Genomic DNA, 16197 nt, shown 5'->3' on the forward strand with positions numbered 1-16197 from the left:
AAGGCCCCGCTCCGGGCTGGCCTTGGAATCTGCGCCGGGCCCGCGGTGTTTTCTGTCGCCTAGCTTCCGAACTCCAGACCTGGCAGGGACCCCAGAGGTCTCCTCCGCTTGGGCGGGGGGCGGGTCCCACTCCGACACCTACACGGCCAGGGGGTCGCTTGCTAACACCAAAGAAAGGGCTACCTCCCCCAGGACGGAGACCTCGCAGAGTTGAGCATTTGTTGAGAATGCACAGGGGCGGAAGGGCCTGGAAGGGTTAGATTGGGGTCAGGATATGAGCGTGCGAGGCAATGGGGATGACCTTTTGAATCCTGCCTTCAAGGATCTACTTGCCGCCTGGGTATTGGTGGTGGGGAAGGGGTGTTGAGATTGGAGTATAGCTTGTCGTTGAACCTGCGAGCGAGTTGGTGCATCTTGCTTTTGGAAGAAAATTCTATCCTGACGTGAAGTCCATCTAGCAATAGCAAAGAATGGATATGCAATGAGAATTCATTACGCTGGTAATTTCTCCAGTTTGTGATTGAGATTGTGGTAATATTGGATGCTCCAAACCCTTCCGTGTCTAGGAAGAATTTAAAAGAACCTCATAGGATTTTTGCAACGTATGCCCAGTACTGTTATATTTAAGCATTTCTGCTACTTTATCCCAGTGCTGGCATTGACAGGGCAGCTATTAACTCAGTTTTTGCTTTTCTGTCTCTATCTTTGTAAGTATTGATAATAAAACCACTTTACTATCCACTAGACCCAAAGTAATCTGGGCCCTGCCTCTTACTAGTTGTGTGACCTCAAGCAAGTTACTTAACCTCTTTAACGTCTCAATTTTATCATCATTTTATCATAAGAGGAGGATATCACCCACCTCCTCAGATTGTAAAGATTAAATGAGAAGTTTTTTATTCCAAAGTCTCCCAGTCCAAAGTCACCTCAAGGTGAGATTCTGGAGGATAGGAACCCGTGTTGAGAGAGGTCTGTCATCTCCCACAGGGCCCTGCGTGAGGGAGAAGAGAGTGACTTATCATGAATGAAGTAGAAGGAGGGAAGACTAATAGGAAGGCGTATGTCTGGGGCTTTCCCAGCACCAGGACCATCCATGGGCCATCCCCTCCCACCAGGCTTAATGGCCTTTTCTCTACTTGGTCAACACCCGGGGCCAGTCTCAGGCCACACTCTTAAGCCTTGCTATCCATAGGCCCTTTCCCCTTCTGTTGGTCTCTAGCACACAACCTATGTCCCACACAGGATCCAGAGGATTGAGACCAACCCTAGAAAGTTCCATAAATGTGCTGACTGCCTCCATGGCAAAGCTAGATGCCCAACCTCTCCTGAGATTGTCCTCATGAGCTTTGATCCTAATTTGTTCCCTAACTCCGTCCCAAGAGTGGATATCCCAGCCTTTAGCAGTTCCCTTTAATCCTGGAAGTTGGGGGTGCAACCTGCTAGAGGACCCAGCTCAGATGCCACTTTCTTTGAGATACCCATAGTGTAGTGAAGCTTGTGGGTTGCATTTCAAACTGCCTGTGTTTAAATCCTGGCCAACCCACTTAGCTACTAGCTGTGTGACCTCGAACAAATTGTTTAATCTGTCAATTCTTTGCCTATAAAAGAATGATAGTCCTTGTGATAACAGTTTTCAGTATTCAGCTGTTTTTAAGTTTCGAAACGTTGATGCTTTGTTGGTGAAATGCTGTTAACCTATCTAAAAAAACCTCAAATATGAATCACTTTTATGTTGAGATTACGATCAATGACTTAGTCAATTTATGTGAAAAGACATACTGATACTGTACAAATCTATGCAGATCTGGCCCTGCGTGAATCTCAGTAAGCATCTGTATTGAGCTACTGCAAAACTTCTGTTACAAGCATGTGTTACTCTAGGTCAAAGGCTTTCCAAACAAGTGAATGTGAATATGAGAAAAGTTAAAAATGGAATCTCTATCTATACATGATGAAAATAAAGAAGAAAAAGAGTACTGAATATGCTTTCTTTGTAACCAAAACTATAGCTTACTAGCACTACAACTGTGCAGACTTTGTGAAGTAACTCAAAAATCTGTTTAAAAAGATCTCAAATATATCAAATAAGCAGTGAAACCATTTGGAGAAGAAGGATGCTTCAACTCTGCCCCCTTGGTCCATTTTTCACAAAGCAGTCATAGTGTTTTTTCTAAACCCTAAATCAGGGCATGTCATTTTCTCTGCTCCAACCCTCCCATCTTCCTGGGTAGGAGCCAGTGCCCTTACTATGGCCTAAAGGCCCTATTCTGTCCCCTCCCAGCCCCTCCTCCCTGTCTCTCCCGTCACTTGTCCGCCCAGCCACCCTGTTTTCTTTCCTCTTCCTCTAGCACCCTGATCACTTTACCACTTCAAGCCTTTGCTTTGCCTGTCCCCCTGATACCCACGTGGCATGCACCTTTGCTTCCCTTGGGCTTCTGCTCAAAGGAGCCTTCCTAACTGCTCTGTTCAAAATAGCCACAGCCTCCAGTTTTCTCTTTCCTGCCCTGGTGGTTCTTTCTCCCAGCACTTGTCTCACCTGACTTCTTATCTATTTATTGTTTTCTTTTTTAAAGTCCATCTTCTCTGAGAGCAGGGAATTTGTTTTGCCGGCTGATGAAGTCTTGGCAACTAAAGCAGGGCCTGTCTCATAGAGGAAGTTCAATAAATACTGGTTGCTTCTATGAAAACTGGGAATCAGATGAAAATATTTGGAGTTTGATTAAAACCCTTTCTTCATCATCCCATTTCCTCCCATCCCTCAACTTGGGTAGCATTGCAAAGAGCTTCCTCAGCCACTGGTGCTCTGTGGACAAAAAGACCCTGTGATTCAACAATGGCACCAAAAAAAAAAAACAAAAACAACAAAAACAATGGCACCATTCATGTGCTTCATTAGTAATATTTTTAATAGTTTTATTGAGATATAATTCACATACCATGCCATTCACCCATTTAAAGTGTATAATTCAGTGGTTTGTAGGATAATCACAGAATTGTGCAACCATCAACACTATCAATTCAGAACATTTTCAATACCCAGAAGAAACTCTGCTCCCCTTAGCCTGACTCCCCAACCCCCATATGCTCTCCCAGAGTCAGAGACCAACTAATCTACTGTCTATAGAGTTGTCCATTCTGGACATTCCATGTAAATGGAATCATACAATATGTGATCCTTTGTGACTGGCTTCTTTCATTTAGCATAATATTTTCAAGGTTCATCCATGCAGTACTTCATTCCTTTTTATTGTGAAATAAAATTCCATTGTGTGGGTATGCCGTATTTTATTTAGCCATTCATCAGCTGATGGGCATTTGTATTGTTTCCATTTGGGGTCAGTATGAATAATGCTGCTATGAATATTGTGTACAAGTTTTTGTGTGTCTCCCCTTCTCTTGGGTATACGCCTGCAAGTGAAAATGGTGGATCATATGGTTAACTCTACGTTTAACTATTTGAGGAACTTGTGGACTGTTTTCCAAAGTGGCTGCACCATTTCACATTCTTACCAGCAGTATATAAGGGTTCTGATGTCTCCCCTTCCTCCCCAACACTTATCTTTTTGATTATGACCATCTTGTGGTTATGAAGTGGTATCTCATTGTTGTTTTGATTTGCATTTTCCTGATGGCTATGAACATCTTTTCATGTGCTTATTGGTCATTTATATATCTTATTTGGAGAAATGTGTAATCAGAGCCATTGTTTTTAAATTGAATTATTGGTCTTGTTATTATTGAGCTGTAAGTGTTCTTTATCTATTCTAGATACAAGACCCTTATCAGATATGATTTGCAAAAATGTTCTCCAGTTTTGTGGGGTTTTTTTTCTCACTTTCATTATGGTGTTGTTTGAAACATTAAAATTTTAATGATGTCCAATTTATCTATTTTTTTCTTTAGTTGTTTATGCTTTAAATGTCATATCTAAGAACCTGTTGCCTAAGCCAAGGAGTTTTCATTGGGCAGAATCTAGGCTGCTTCCAGGGTGGCTGATCCAGCCTCTTCTCCCCAGAGCTCCTGTTCAAACCCAGACCCAACTTCTTGTGGCCTGGGCCAAAAGTCAGAAACTGGGGGGGCCATAGACCAAATGTGATCCTCCTATGGAAGACCCCCCCGACTCCCCAAGTTCAGCCTTTCAAAGAATTGGAACATAATTCACATAAATGCCTTGATTTCTTGTTCACTTTCAACAACTGGGAAGATCTGGTGACCTTGGGCCTTCATTTCTCCATGGTACCAGGCACTGGAGCTGAGCATGGACCCCCACCAAGCCAGCTGGGCCCCCAAGTCCTCCTGGCCTGCACACTCTCACCACTCGCCATTGACTTAACAGTCAATCCCTTCATCTCTAAGGAATAGATATGATTATTGTTTGTATTTTACCATTTTATGAAATGTTATCGGACTGTACAATTCCTTTTGCACATGATTCCATTCCAAATTGTTCCTTACTTGTATTCGTGTGGACATTTGTGAAACTAGTTCATTCTTTTTAGCACCTCTATGGTATTCCATTATGTGCCTAAACCTCAATTTATTTATTTTCCTATTAGGACCAATTGGTGGTTGGGTATTAAATGACCCATTTAAAAAATGGTTATAGGTTTATTAGGGGTTTCTATTTCTTCTTGAATACATTTTGGTAAGTTATATTTTTAAGATAAATTATCTATTCCATCTAAAATTTCAAATTTAATGTCATAAAGTGGTTCACAGTACAGTCTCTGCTGTATCTATAATATGGCCCTTTTTCTTTCCAATAGTTTTTCTCCTTCCTCTCTCTCTCTTTCTTTCGTCAGAGGATTTATTAGACTTTTAAAAGAACCAGTTTTGGGTTTATGGGCTCTCTATCTTGTTTCTTCTCAATTTTATTGTTTCCTTTATTTTTTCTTTGGGGTTTTTCTATTTCGTTTTTTTCCCTCTAACTTCTTGAGTTGGATGCCCAGCTCACTGACTTTTGGTCTTTATTTCTAACACATACATTTAAGGTTAAAAAATTTCCCCTAAGTATTATTATGTATTTTTATAGCCACATCCTACCCGTTTTGTTACATGGTATTTTCATTTCTTTGATCGGTAAAATACTCAGAAGTGTATTTTAAAATTCCAAATGTGCGTGGACTTGCGTATGTTTTCTCTTATTGATTCCTCATTTTATTGTCATCAGAGAAGATGGTATGTATGGTATTAAATTTTTGGTATTAAGGCTTATTTCTTTTTTAAAAAAATTTATTTATTTATTAATTTTTTGGCTGCGCTGGGTCTTCATTGCTGTGTGCGGTCTTTCTCTAGTTGCAGCAAGCGGGCGCTACTCTTCATTGCGGTGTGTGGGCTTCTCATTGTGGTGGCTTCTCTTGTTGCGGAGCACGGGCTCTAGGTGCGCAGGCTTCAGTAGTTGCAGCACGCGGGCTCAGTAGTTGTGGCTCACGGGCTCTAGAGCACAGGCTCAGTAGTTGTGGCACATGGGCTTAGTTGCTCCGCGGCATATGGGATCTTCCCGGACCAGGGCTTGAACCCGTGTCCCCTGCACTGGCAGGTGGATTCTTAACCACTGCGCCACCAGGGAAGTCCCAATTTTTCATCTTTAAAAGTTCTGTTTGATTCTTCTTAAAACCTGCCTCCTCTGTTTCCACCCCCATAATGTCTTATTCTTTAGAGTTCTGATTCCTAATATTTTTCCTTTAATCATTTATTATGTCATTTTATTGAATTATAACATACATCCGAAAAAGTACACAAATCATAGGTATGTACCTCACTAAAATTTTCAAAACTGAACAAACACATGTAACCAGCACTTGGGTCGGGACACAGAACATTCAGTACCCCCAGAAGCCTCTCTCATGCCCACTCCTTCCCCCCAAAGGCAACCACTCATCTTTAACAGACTTATTTTGTGTTCTCTGTCAGACCGTTGTTGTGTATTCTGGAGACTCTGGGCCTCTTATCTTCTATTTGTTGTGTCTTCTGACTTTCAATCCTCATGGATTGTTCCCCCAGGGATTCTGACATTTTTTACTATGAGCTCACCCTTAGGGTGGCGGGTTCTTTTATTTTTTTCCTCCAATAGAGCCTGCTGCAGCCTGGATCTTGGGAGCATGGCTTCAGAGCTTTTCCCTTTTTGCTTATCTCCCAGAAGTATCACCAGACTATGTTCAGTATTTATGTCATTGCTTAAGAGTTGGGAGTTTCTGGACCATTCCTGTCCAGTAAATTGACATCCCAAACCATGCAATGCTGAGTTGGGAGTTTTGGATTCTCACGCTGAAACAGACAGGCATGCTTGTCACCTCCTTGTAGATGGCATTTTTTCTCAAGTTTGCCCTTTTGCTGAGAGTGCGGCTTTTCAAGGGTCCAGCTTTATACAGAGATCTCAGGACTTGCCATGACCTTCAGTGTGCTCCCAAGGCTGTCTTCTGTCCCCACATGTGCTTAAGCACAAGCCCCTGCTTCTCACCCCATGCTCACCCCAGAAGCAGGGTGAGCTCATTAGCTGTCGTCTGTAGGGGTCAGTCCCCTCTTGTTTCTGGCATTTGGGATTTCTCTTTCTTTCCTGGGACCTCAGCTGAGCATTTGAAATAATTTCTGTTCTGTACACCTTGAGAAGGTATTGAGCATTTGAAAGGCAGCTCGTGTGGCTGTGGAACTGATTTTTAAATTTTATTTAATCTTAACCAATTGACATTGAGATTTAAATAGCCAAATGTGGCTGGTGGCTCCCATATTGGACAGTGCAGCCTTAGAAAGGAAGCAGGAGCTCACCACCTCCCCAGGCTCAGGTCAGACTAATCCCAGGACGTGGACAACCTGCATTCCAGCCTTGGTCCAGGTCTCTGAGGACCCTGATGGAGGTCACATGGGAAGCATGTGGGTTGGCCTGGATTCCATTCTGTGGATTTGGACCGATATGTGCTTGATGAAAGAGCCAGTCAGCCTGGAGGACAGGCCCTAGGGGGTGCCTCAGGGGTCTGTATTAGGCCCCATCTATTTATCTATTTGGGGGTGTGACATAAAGTTGAGAAGGATCAGGGACACCTTAGGTGACAGGACCCTGGAAGACCTCTTTTGCCCCTTAAAAGCCTCAGCTTTCCTTCTCCATCCCCTCCCCACTCTTCCATTCTGTCCTCAGCCCTTTCCTGACCCCAGACTCTCCCTGGAGAGCTCTTCCTCCAGGGGCTCCAGCTCCCCTGGGTGCCTCAAGTACAGCCTCACACATCTTGGGATTCCCCAAACTCGTCCCGCTTTCCCAAGCCTGAAGGCCTTTGCCCATGCTAGCCTTTCCCCCTTCCTCGCAGGCCCTCTCTATCACCCCCCACCCGCTTTCCTGACGGGCTCATTCTCTTTAAAAGCCAAAATCTCAAATGTCACCTCCCCTAGAAAGCCCGACGTCTATATTCCCCAAACACTCTAATATACGTATTCTATGTGTATATGTACACACATGTATAACATTTGTTTTTAAGAGTAAGCTTTATACGCATGACACACAAGATTCAAAATTCATCCAGGGCTTTAAGGTGAGAAGTCTGTCTCCCCCGCACTCTGGGCTTCGGGCCACCCAATTCCCCTTCCCAAAGACAACTGCTGTGCCTCAAGGCTATGAACACCCTTCCTCAAGGGCTATGTGGATTTCACAGCGAGTGCCTGGAGGGCAGGATAATCTTGTTCTCCGCAGGCTCCCGTAGGGAACTACGGAAGGGTTTGATGCTTGGGTAAACCACGGCCATCTGAGGACAGGGATAGTAAGAGGAAATATAAAGGAGTTGTAATGAGGGGTCTGGGCCGAAACTCAAACTCATGGACCCCTGGCACAAGAATGAATGACAGTGCAACTGCAAAATGCACCCACCAGCTTCCCCAGGGCACCAAGGGTGGGAGCTGGATTTGTTCCTGGGCAGTGCCTGATCCATAAACAGCACTATTAGGTATAACAAAACCTTGGAACACACCCAGAAGCCCAGCAACAGTAGAATAGATAAATAAATAGTCATGTCATTCAATGGAGCAGCTCACAAATGTGAGAATGAATCAGCTACAACTACACACGGTGTGGATGAATTTCACAGACATAATGTTGAATGAAAGAAGCCAGACACAAAAGAGAACATACTGAGTCTATTTATATAATAAAAGTCCAAAAGCAGGCAAAACTAAACTCCAGTGTTAGAAGTCAGGATAGCGGTTACTTTTGGGGTAGCACATGCTGCCATTGGGAGGCTGGAATCTGCCTCTTCATTCTCTTGGGTGTATGAAAATTCATTGAGCTTTTCCCTTACGTGCACTTTTACATATGTATATTATACTTAAAAAAAGAAGTTACAGAAAAGGAATGAGAAACCTTTCCATGTACTGGAATGAAGTGATCTCTGAGATTCTGAGATGGAAAGAAAAACACAGAGGAGTACACGCCCATTAAAAAGAAGTGTGTGCTGGGAAGAGCAGTAACCTCCATCTGCTGGGGAAGCCACAGTATAATTGTGTGTGCCTTCTGAATTTCCTACCATGTGAATGTATTTCTTGTTCAAGAAAATAAATGAGTTTTCAGATTAAGTTTTAACAAACATTATGGAGCCCCTGTTGTAAGCCAGGCATTGTCTGGGCCACGCTTCCTGCAGTCCTTGTAAGGGCAGGTGGGCGCTGCTGTCCCCTCACCTGAGCCTGAGAGGGCCAGCACTTGCCTGCAGGTACCCACAGCGTGAGTGACGGTGGCCGTGGGGCCTGGAATGGACCACCCCGCTCCTGTGATAGAGAATTGCAGAAGCATCTGGATCTCAGGTCACCCAGCTCTGTGGTTTTCACATGTGTTCTTTGGTGCCTTAGGGTTCTGGAGAAGGGCCACAGCGCAGCCACCCCAGCTTTAAGCACCGTGATCCTATTCTGTATACTCAGTTCCGTGAAGCTATTGTTTGAAAAACAGCTCCATCGCTAAAAGTGGTTCGAAAGCCCCTTTTCTAACCAAGCCCTTGCCCAGGGTTCTCAATAGCATCTTGGGTACACAGCTCTTTTTATGTGACCGTCCCACAAGTTGCAAGGCTCTCAGCGTCCACTGTCTATCAACAACATTTGCAGTCATTGTGACGACCAAAAGCGCCCCTTAAAGTATCCAGCGGGTGAGGGGGGTCTGGCGCTCTAACCAAAGCAGCAGACTCCTCACCAATGTACCTGATGGTCCACCAGCGCCTGCTGGGACGCCCCTGGCGATGAGGAGCTCACCACCTCACAAGGCAGCCCATGCCACATTCAGCAGCTCTGATGTCTGTACACAGCTCCCTTTTTCCCTGTAACGTCTACCAGTTCCAGACATCAGTCTAAACATGGAGACTTGGGACTTCCCTGGCAGTCCAGTGGTTAAGACTCTGTGTTTCCACTGAAGGGGGCATGGGTTTGGTCCCTGGTTGGGGAAGTAAGGTGCCACATGCCGTGCGCCACTGCCACAAAAACAACAACAACAACAGAAAACCATGGAGACTAAATCAAACTCCTTTCCCCTATTTACACCGCATCACCCATGAGATGTTCCTGTCAAAATGTTTAACTAAGGCCAGTCAAGCCTTTATATTTAACCTCCCTCCCCATTTACAGGAAATAAAGGGGACAGAGGAACAAGTTAAATGACACCTCAAGGGAACAGGACAAATCCAGAAGGTGGGATTTATACAAGACGATTGGCCTGGGACAAAAAAATGTCAGGGACAAGAGGATTGGTGGGGGCACAAGAACAAAGAGACACAACAGGCAAAGTTGCCCTAAAGCCTCAATTGAATCCTGATGTGACCAACAAAACAACAACGACAACACAACTGAAAAACGCTTAGCTGAGAAAACAGGAAACTGACTATGGGCTAGATATTAGATAATACTGGGAATTATTGTTAATTTTCTTGAGTCTGATAATGGTTTTGTGGTTTTGAAGAAAATGTGTTTTTAGGAGATGCATGCTTAAGTATTTGATATATTCAGGAAGTGAAATGTAATGATATTTGCAAATTGATTTCAAATAGTTCAGCAAAACCAACCAACCAACCAGCTAACCCTATACATACATCAACAAATGTTAACAATTGTTGAATATAGGTAGTGGGCATAAGGGACTCATTAACTTATTATTTCTTAGCATTTGAAATGTATCATAATGAAAAGTTTGCAAAAAAAAAAAAAAAGCCTTTCCTCCAAGACAGCTCTCATTCACTGAGACAGTGTTTTACACTCAGTGTACTCACTTTTGTGTATATGGTCCAGCACAATCATTCTTATGTAAACTAAATAGGACCAAAAGCCCAATTATAGGCAGAAAGGTTTGGGAAAGCAGGATGTGTATGGGAATTGTGAGACCGGTAAGCTGTGCTTCTCCAGGGGAGAAGGACTGGGGTGAGGCTGGAGGGTTGGCCTGGGTGGAGTGGGGAAGGGACTCGAATGCCAGGTTAAAGAGGCTGATTTCCTCTGCAGGAGGTTGGACAAACTGCTGAATGACAGCGTCAACTTTGAGTTTTAGCTGGGAGCAGTGAGGATGATTACAGATTACAGAGAAAAGCCTTAATCTCAAGTGCCCTGAGGGGCAAGGCAGACTGGTTAGGGGTCTGTGATCATCAGGGAACAGCTGCCACTTGGGGACAGCTAATAGCCCCTCCAAGGGGACAGCATGCATTTGGGCCCTGCAAATTACTCAAGAGCAGCCAGAATTCTTTCCTTGTATGTGAAATCTTCTAGTTTATAGTGTTAGCTCATTGAAAAGCAGAAGCAAAGCAAACCACAGTAGGAGGCAGACAAAGCAAGTCTGAGGCCCTGATCAGGCTCAGGGGCCACCAACCCCGGACTAGAGGCTGCAGGTGAGTTAGGAGGTATGATAATCCAGAGGGCCATGCTGGTGACTGACCTCAGGTGATGGTGCAGAGGGAAGGTGGCAGGCAGAGGCCTGATTGCAGACATACCCAGAAGTGGATTCCATCCAGGAGACTTGGTCTAAACAGATTCGGAAAGAGGAGGGTGGAGTCCAGGGTGACTCCCAGGTGCCTGCATGGGTTGGATGGGTAAGGATGACACTCTGGAGTTGGGATCACAGAAGGAGGGCAGGATGCTGGGGGAAAGGGGAGTCTGTGTCTGTGCACTTGGCCTTTGAAGAGCCTTTGGGTCTTCCTGCAATGGGCTGGTGACCTGGAGAGATGAGCTGGAGGTGCTGGTGTGGGCAGCCCTGCTGGAGGAGGAGTCCTCTGCAGAGAGTCAGAGTCAGGAAAGGGCTGGGGACAGATTGGAAGAGTGGGGAGGGGATGGAGAAGGAAAGCTGAGGCTTTAAGGGGCAAAAGAGGCGATCCAGGGTCCTGACTGTCACCTAAGGTGTCGTGATCCTTCTCAACTCTGTGTCACACCCCAAACACATAAATAAGTAGGGCCTAATACAGACCCCTGAGGCACCCCCTAGGGCCTGTCCTCCAGGCTGATTGGCCCATTCATCAAGCCCATGAGGGTGAAAATCCACAGAATGGAATCCAGGCCAACTCACATGCTTCCCTCGTGACCTCCATCACAGTCCTCAGAGACCTGTACCAAGGCTGGAATACAGGTTATCCACCTTGATAGTAGTCTGACCTGAGCCTGCCATGCCCGTGGGGTGGTGGTAAGCTCCTCCTTCCTGTTTTAGGGGAAGGGAAAATGATCTTTATCGAGCAGTTACTATCTAGTTTAATCACATATTGGACCTGCACGATGGGCATTATGCTGAACACAAGTATCAGTCAGTAATCAGCCATGCATTCATGTATTCAGCATATCTTTACCCGGTATCTCCTGTGGGCCATGAAACTGCATTAGGCACAGAAGTCTAAGACACCAGGAACTGAATCAGAACACTAAGGAAGTGAGTTGTGTTGTTTTTCAAATTATACAGGAATGATCCCCACCGCCACCCCATTTCTGGTCCCAGCTCCACCCAGATTTTGGCAGACTCTCTAGGAGGTGGTATCAGAATTTTGGCAGGGGAAGAAGGACTATGAAACATGTTCTGAAAAATCTCCCCATATGTTTCTGATTTGTCAGCTAAGATAGCCAGAAAACTCTACTAGTAAAATTGTTTGAAATGTTTGATTAAATTAAAAATGATTTTAGATGCACAGCTGAGTTCCCACGGAAGAAAGAGAAACTCAGGAGTCCAGAAACAAAGAGGGGACTAAACAGCACAGATGACAGTTGATGAGTTGATAATGTGTCTTCCCTTAGGTGTCAGTGAGGGTCAACAACCAGGAGTGTCAGGAGATGAGGCCCTGCACTAGGGTTACAAGAAAAAAAATACAGAACAATACAGGATGCCTATATACATGTATATATATACATGTATATAGACATCCTGTATTATGTGTGTGTGTATATATATATATATATATATAAAATATAAAATATATATGTATAAACAAGCATATATATATATATATATTTTTTTTTTGGCTAAGTATGGCAGTTGGACCCACCTACAATGGAAATTGTACCCATTATTACAGTTAAAAAATGTCAAAGCCCTGAAACAGTTTTTCACATATGAGGCTAAAAATTACAATTAGGACAATCAGAGCCCCTAGATCTTGAGATTATACAACAATAGCATGGAAGAGAACATAAAATTCAATGTTAGAAATCCAAACTCTAAGAAAACAAACAACAAAACCCCCAGAATTTGACAAAGAAACAAAGTTTCTAAAAACAGAAAATGCAGTCACTGAAACAAACAGCACAGTAAAGCCCTCAAGGGGTAGATTTAACAGCAAATTGAACACAGTAGAAGAGAGGATTAATGAACTGGAAAAGAGAGTTGAAGAAGCACAGAGAACTGAAATGGTGAAAAAGAAGTTTAGGAGACACAGATAACAGAATCAGAATATTCAACATATGTCTAATAGAGATTCCAGAAAGAGTATGAAAAGAATGAAGTAGAGATATTTGAAGATAAAATGACTAAGAATTTTCCAGAATTGTTGAGACATGATTCTCAAGAATTAAGAAACACTGTGAATACTAAATATAATTTAAAATAGGTCCAAATAGATTCCCATGGTAATAAAAAGCAGATAAAGGTAAAAAAAAAAAAGATTTTATTTCTCACAGATCCTTTCTGAAAGAATTCCTAATGGATATACTTCAGGAAGAAGAAATTTCTACTTAGAGCATTATAAGAAGCAGTGAAGAATGAGGAGGGGAAGTGACAGAGGGAAGTGACCTTGGCAAATCCTCTCCTCAGAAAAAGCAATGATAAAACTGGCAAAATTATCCAATACAACTATTTCAGTACTCTGGAAGGTAACTAAAGGCATACAACAAATTGAAAGGCATTTATTCAAGAAAAATTGAACCTCAGTAATAACAGTGGGTCTGTCGCATTTTATCTCCAGGCTGCTTCCATTTCCCTTCCCCCACCCCCAATGCCAAGACATGGTAGCCATGAAAACTGGCAGCCTCAATTCTGCTGCTGGAGGAGCTGACCTGATTTGCAGCTCTGCAAAAAAGCTCATGGTGAGGGGCGATGTTGAAAATAACATCAATTGGTGGCAAACAATTGGGAAAGGCCACTGTCACAGTTGCCTAAGGCTACAATGCTGCCTGGGGCAAGCAAGAGAGCAGTCAAAATTTTGAAGAGGAGATGTAGGGCACAAGATAGCCACAGGGGGCTTTGAGAAGCTCTGACATATTCCTGGGGATCTAGAGGTGTGCACACAGTTGTGCATACAGTTGAGGACCCCCAGTCCAGATCCCTGGCTGAACATCAGGCCTTGTGCAAGCAGAAAGTAAAAACCAAGGCAGACTTGTAACCTGCCTGAACTTTGTGTGCCCCAGTCCACACACAGACCCACTTGGCAAAGGGCGGAAGGCACTGGCTCAAGGGGTTTAAGAAAAACTTCTGACCAACCACTGGCTGGCCACTAAGCTATGCTGACCCAGGGGTGATACCTAGGAAGTTAAGCTTAAAAGTAAAAACAAGATGAAACAACAACAACAACAACAACAAAACACCAAACCAGAATAAAACTGAACAGAGACTTTGGTGGCTGCACATTGTGGGGAAGACATACTATAAAGAATTAGTCCAGACAAGTCACTAAGTCAACCAACCAGCCAACCAGCAAACAACAACAACAATGACAGGATCAACAACAACAGTCCCTGGGAGATCAGGATCCAGAGTTACAATATATTCTCTAAAATATTCAGTTTTCAGTAAAAAATTATGAGGCAGATCTCATTTAATCCTCCCAACAGAGCTATTTCTAACTCACATTTGTGGAAAATGAGGCTCAGAGTGATAAAGTAGCTTGCTCCAAATCACACGGCTAGGACACGGCTGCACTGACACACTAATTTTGGTCTGACTGACATGCAAAGGAACAGGAAAGTATAGCCCAAACACAGGGGGAAAAAGCAGTAATAAGAAACTGTCTGAAGGGGCCCAGACACTGGACTTAGTAGACAAAGACTTTAAATCAGCTGTTACAAATATGTTCAAAGAACTAAAGAATACATGTTTATTGAATTAAAGGAAAGTATGACAACTATTCGTCAAATAAAGAACATCAATAAAGAAATGGAAATGGCTTAAAAAGAACCAAATAGGAAAGTACAGTAACTGAAATAAAAAATTCACTAGAGAGACTCAACAACAGGTTTGAGTTGACAGAAGAAGGCATTAGTAAATTTGAAGATAGGTCCATACAGATAATCCAGTTTGAAGACTAGACAGAAAATAGAATAAAGAAAAATTGTTGAGTGGAACGCTATCGAGTATATCGACATACATGTAATGGGAGTCCCAGAAGCAGGGCCAGCTATGTAATTTGTGGGTCCCAGTGCAAAATGAAAATGTGAGGACTTTTTCTTTATTCCATGAAAATGTGTTGACTTTTCATGGTGTTTTTTAATTTGCTATTTAATGTTGTGTACTTACAGGCTTGGAGATACTTGTGGGACTTGTTATATGGAAACCTGCTGACACCTTGATTTTGGCCCAGTGACACTGATTTTCAGATTTCCAAAACAGTGAGAGAAAATATTTCTGTTGTTTTAAGCCACCAAGTTTGTGGCAATTTGTTATAGCAGCCATAGGAAACTAATACAAACACTAAATATCTGTAGGGACTTCCCTGGTGGTCCAGTGGTTAAGATGCCACACTCCCAATGCAGGGGGCCCGGTTTCGATCCCTGGTCAGGGAACTAGATCCCACATGCCGCAACTAAAAGATCCCGTGTGCCGCAACTAAGACCCAGCGCAGCCAAATAAATAAATAAATAAATTAATTAATTAATTAATATTAAAAAAAATAAAAACTGTAGGATGTGGCTATAGGAGTTCAATGTACAACCATAAATACCTGTATTTAAAAATAAATTACACATAAAATAAGAAACAGCAAATAATCTCAGAAATGTAGAAAAAGAAAAATGGAGCAAATGCAAAGAAATTAGAAGGAAGGAAGGAACCTAAACCAGAGCAAAAATTAATGAACCATCAAACAAATAAATAATAAAGAAGATCTACATGAAATTTCTAAAAATCTTATATGTTCTGGTATAATGTTGTAAGTCATAATTCTAGGTATTACTTTAAAATGTATATCTCAGAAATAACTAACAAAAATAAAAATAAAAATAAATAAATAAAGAAGATCTATAAAAAGAAACCTGTGGGAAAATTATCAAGAAAAGAGGCACAAATTAACATTTTCAGAAATGATAAAGAGGACAGAGAGATTTAAACTATTTATCATTTTCTAACAATAATTTCAAATCTTAAGTCAAATGGTGAGTTTTCTAGAAAAATGCAAGTTATCAAAACTGACTCAAGATGACATAGAAAATCATCAAAGTGTAAAACAAAAATGTTGCATACCATACAGTTTTACAAGAATCAAGTCATTAGCCACTGCAGTCGCTGACCTACAGTGCACCATGAAAGGAATTCAAGACCAAGAACAGGATGAGGCACTTTGTGCTTTGGGAAAACAGGCAAAACAGGCCCTTAGATAGTTAGCTATATTTCGGGAAACATTTTTATGAACCCAGATTCTTGCATCTTCCCATACTTAGAAAAGCACTAGAATCATTAACTGGGATGTCTGTTCCTTGTGACTAGCAGTAACTTCCTACTGAGATGTATGCCTGATTGCATGTGCTCCTTAGCCAAAATCATATATATACTGGCTTCTCCCCGCCACATCTTCA

The sequence above is a fragment of the Balaenoptera borealis genome (genome assembly GCF_965194805.1).
Source record: "Balaenoptera borealis genome assembly, chromosome: 16".
Lineage (NCBI taxonomy): Eukaryota > Metazoa > Chordata > Mammalia > Artiodactyla > Balaenopteridae > Balaenoptera > Balaenoptera borealis.